Below are 5000 nucleotides of genomic sequence, written 5' to 3' on the forward strand. Positions count from 1 at the left end.
GTCTCTCATCTAACCCTTCTTCTCCCCCCTCCCCCCTCTTCTTTCTGATGCCCTTTTTTTCGATATCTCTCTCTCCCTCTCTCTCTCTCCCTCTCTCTGTGCTCTCTGTGCGCATGGTTGGTGTGAGTGGGCGGAGTCAGTGGTGAGTGGATGGTGGTTCGGTCGCTGTACCGCGAACGAGTGTTCTGTTTAAATCTCTATTTCTCACTTTATTTCTTTCTCCTTTCTTTCTATCTATTAATATCTGCTGGAGTACTAAATATATTTGCTTGGTTTAGTTTTCTGGCAATAAACAGGGGGTTTCCCCTAAAGCGACTGCCTCCAGTCTTTGTGCTGGAATCATGGCAGAGATTTTTGGTCAACTAACTCGGCGTCATGCTGTTAAAATAGCATCGGTAGCCAGTGTTCAGGATTGTAGTTTGGCTGCTGGAGAAATTGTTGGTCATGAGAATATCATATCAGCATCTCGCATGAACAACGCGATTGTGCTTTTCTTAAAGTCAGTTGAGTTTGCCAATCAGCTGACGGAGAATGGTGTGGTGATAAATGGCTTTTTTATCTCTGTTGCCCCTCTTTCTACGCCTTCCAAGAAAGTCATTTTGTCTAATGTCCCCCCATTCATTTCTGATGAGATTCTAGGACAAACACTGTCACGCTATGGCAAAGTGGTCTCAACCATTAAGAAAATTCCGATTGCGAGTAAATCCCCGTTGTTGAAACATATAGTGTCCTTCAGGCGTTTCGTGTACATGATCCTTAAGAATAACAATGATGAATTGGACTTGACAATGAATGTGACTGTGGATAACTTTAATTATGCGATTTATGCAACAACTAGCGTTATGAAATGTTTTGGTTGCGGACAATCGGGGCATCTCGTGCGCGCGTGTCCTGATAAAAAGGATGACACGAATAATAGTGGAAACAATGGAATTAGCAATGAGTCTAGGGGTGATGTGGCAGAGGGAGCGTCTAAAGAGACCAACGAGCCTAGTGATAACATTGGTGCTACTGAGGGGGAGGCTGCTGCTTCTGCTAGTGGGCCGGAGAGCCAAACTCCTGATATAACGTTAAATTCGTTCCAAGTGCATGGGGAAAATCACGATGTTAGATCGGCTGATGGGGAGGATCTTTCCACACTTTTGGGGGATACTATCACTGATTCTCAGAACTGTCAGGGGAGCAATGATGATGCCATTAATGGGGAGGAGGTTTCCGCCGCCATGGAAGACATGGAAACCTCCGTGTTGGAGGAGGACAATAATGTGTTTAAAGCACCGTCAAATAAAGGAAAAAGAAAGCGCGTTAAAAAGAATAAAGGGGGACCCGCTCAAATAGAATTGACTGATAATGAGAGTGAAAGTGAGTTTTCTGACTGTAGTGTAACCTGCAGCTTGCGACTAAGCGGCTATCGCACTCGCAATTATAGAGTGGAGGATATAAAGAATTTCCTTAAGGATACAAAACATTCTAGGAAGGTCCAGGTAGACGAATTTTTTCCTGACATTGAACAGTTTATGACCAAATCACGAGCATTTATGCGTGATGGTAGCATCACTGATCAAGAGGGATTTCGTCTAAAAAAGATTCTCACAAAACTCAATGTTCTACTGAATGCCAAAGAGGACAAATGTTAAAAACCCTTTCCACTTTGTGTCTTAGGATGGCTGATTGCATAGGTCCATATTTATTTTTTTATTTTTTCTTTATAATGATGGGTGAATTTCGTGTTGCTTCTTTAAATATAAATGGCGCAAGAGAAACATTTAAGAGGCTCTCTGTTTTTGAAACAATCAGACAGAATAAGTTTGATGTTCTCTTTATGCAAGAAACGCACAGTGATGCGTCTAATGCAGCTGTTTGGGCTCAGGAGTTTGATGGTCTATCCATACTTAGTCATGGTACTTCTAATAGTGGTGGGGTTGCAGTTCTGTTTTCTAAGTCCTTTATTCCCATCACTTTTGATGTTGAAGAAGTTATAGAGGGAAGACTTTTAAAGGTCAGAGCCCAGTTTGAAAATCGTTTTTTTGTGTTTATTTGCATTTATGCTCCTACACTGGCAACAGATAGAATGCTGTTTTTAAATACTATTGGAAATGTTATAAAAAATTGCTGTTCAGAGGATATTCTTATCCTTGGAGGAGATTTCAATTGTACTGCACAAATTATTGACAGAAATCATGTTGAGCCGCACATGCCCTCTCGTAGACGGCTTGTAGAGATTATGAAGTCCAATGATCTTAGTGATATTTGGAGGAACTTTCATGGTGAACAGAAGCAATATACTTGGGCACACTCATATAATAATTGTTTGTCTCTTGCAAGACTTGACAGGTTTTATGGTTTCAAACATCAGCGTAGTCTATTCAGGAAATGTTCAATAATTCTAGTTGGTTTTTCTGACCATAGTTTGGTTTTCTGTTCTTTATTTCTAGAATTTGTAAAACCAAAAAGTGCCTACTGGCACTTTAATACCAATTTGTTGGCTGATGGCCATTTTAGAGAAGTCTTCCTTTTTTTCTGGAAGGAATTTAGAACCACGAAATCCTGTTATAAGTCTTTGCAGCAATGGTGGGATTGTGCCAAGGTACAAATAAAACAACTCTGCCAGGAGTATACAGCCAATGTCACAAGGAGCATAACAATCTCAATGAAAAAAATAGAGGAGGAAATAATCGAACTTCAAAATCTGGCAGAACAAACGGGTGATCAGGCACCCACTGAAATTCTTAACTCAAAAAAGAAAACATTGGCTGACTTTTTAGGTTTGAGGGCACAGGGAGCTCTGGTCAGGTCCCGCTTCCAGAGTGCGGAGCTGATGGATGTACCATCAAAATTCTTTTTTAACTTGGAGGTAAAGAATGGCCAGAGGAAGTTCATTCATGCTTTGAGGTCCGAAGATGGGAGAATCCTTTCTAATTCTCCAGAAATACGCAATAGAGCAGTAAATTTTTATAAGGAGCTTTATAACAGCGAAATTCCACAAGATCAGGCGACTGACGAGGCGTTTCTTGGTGACCTACCTAAGGTATCTGATGAGGCAAATACAGCCCTTGGAAGGGTGTTGACCCTAGAGGAGCTGGAGAGAGCCCTCCACAGTATGGAGAGTGGCAAAGCACCTGGGGTGGATGGCCTGCCAGTAGACTTTTATAAGTCCTTTTGGCCAGAGTTGGGCACAGATGTGCTTACTGTTCTGAGAGACAGCATCACCAGAGGGGTGCTGCCACTGAGCTGCCGTAGAGCAGTGCTCACTTTATTGCCAAAAAAGGGAGACCTGACAGATATAAGGTCCTGGAGGCCGGTGTCAGTCCTCTGCTCTGAATACAAACTGCTGTCTAAAGTTTTAGCAAATAGACTTGGGGAGGTTTTGGAGCAGGTAATCCACCCTGACCAGACCTACTGTGTGCCGGGCAGATTGATTCATAACAATGTTTCCTTCATTAGAGATGTCTTCTATATTGGCAAATACTTCAATCTGGATTTTGGTGTGGTTTCAATTGACCAAGAAAAGGCATTTGATAGGGTTGAGCATAATTATTTGTGGAATACTTTGTCAGCCTTTGGTTTCAGCCCCAATTTTATTCGAATGATCAAAGCATTGTATTGTGACATTGAAAGTATTCTCAAGGTTAATGGTGACTTGTGCGCTCCTTTTAAGGTATACAGAGGTGTCCGTCAAGGATGTCCCTTGTCGGGCATGCTGTATAGTCTGGCTATTGAACCTTTCCTTGTAAGGTTGAGGAAGGAGATTGTTGGAGTGAAAATCCCTAACTGTGATGATGTTTTTAAATTGTCAGCTTATGCTGACGATGTGGCTGTCCTTGTTAATGGCCAGAGAGATGTTGACACGCTTTTTAAAATTTGCAATGAATTTAAGGTTGTTTCTTCAGCAAAGGTAAATTGGTCAAAAAGCATAGCCTTGCTGGTTGGGAGTTGGGTGATTGGCGAACCTGGTCTGCCTGATGGCTTAGTTTGGAATAGGGGTGGGTTTAAATACCTGGGTGTTTTCTTAGGTGATGATGTTTTTATTCAAAAGAATTTTGATGGGGTAATTGAAAAAGTTAAAGGTCGTCTAGAGAAATGGAAATTTCTTTTCAGTATTACTTCGTACAGGGGGCGTGTTCTTATTATTAACAACCTGGTTGCATCCTCTCTTTGGCATCGGCTGGCTTGTGTGGATCCTCCTTCAAACATGCTACCGAAGATTCAGTCAGTCCTGGTTGATTTTTTCTGGGACAATCTACACTGGGTACCTCAGAGTGTTTTATATCTGCCTAAGGAGGAAGGTGGACATGGACTTATTCATCTACAGAGTCGAACTGCTGCCTTCCGTCTGCAGTTTGTACAGCGTCTTCTTGCAGGATCAGTGGACTCAAGCTGGAAAGCTGCAGCCTGTTGTATTTTACAACTTTTTGAAGGGTTGGGCTTAGATAGGTCTTTGTTCTGGTGTAATCCAAATAGGATGAATCTTAATTTGCTTCCTGCATTTTATAAGAATTTGTTTAAAGTCTGGTCTCTGTTTATAATACAACGCCCGCGACAGACAAGCTCATTATTCTGGTTGTTAAAGGAGCCTCTGATTCATGGTTCTGTTCTTGATGTGAGTCAGGATTTGTCCCTGGTACCTACTTCTAAGTTTATCAGCTCTGGAGTTACAACCCTTGGGGATTTAGTAGAGTTTGCTGGTCCTGATTTCAGTAATAGCCATACTTTAGCTCAACACTTAGGTGTGAAGTCCATTAGGATAGTTGATCAGCTACTTGGGAAATGGCGGTCTCTCCTAATTGGGGAGGAGATGCAATTGCTTGGAGATTTTTTTGGGGGGGAGTGTAGTCCTGACTGCCATGACCCCTTTCCCAGACTTACTTTATTTCCAGTTTTAACAGGTTGCACTGGTTGCTACTTACTCCCAGACAGTTTAGTTTTCCTGGGTCCTACAGCTGCAACTAGTAAATCATTGTATAAACTGTGTGTTCTCTCCCTAAATAAAAGGTCTCTGG

At 41.9% G+C, this 5000-nt stretch overlaps 1 protein-coding gene across 1 annotated transcript in view; it reads left to right on the forward strand.

The window, feature by feature from the left end:
- The window catches only part of nbas (NBAS subunit of NRZ tethering complex), a 233879-nt gene that overhangs the window by 70788 nt on the left and 158091 nt on the right, over nucleotides 1-5000 (forward strand). The gene's annotated exons all lie outside the window — the stretch shown is intronic.

The sequence above is a fragment of the Alosa pseudoharengus genome, unplaced genomic scaffold (assembly GCF_046254945.1).
Source record: "Alosa pseudoharengus isolate Yale_2024_CS ecotype anadromous, Long Island Sound unplaced genomic scaffold, YU_APseudo_1.1 YU_APseudo_1.1_scf_7, whole genome shotgun sequence".
Lineage (NCBI taxonomy): Eukaryota > Metazoa > Chordata > Actinopteri > Clupeiformes > Clupeidae > Alosa > Alosa pseudoharengus.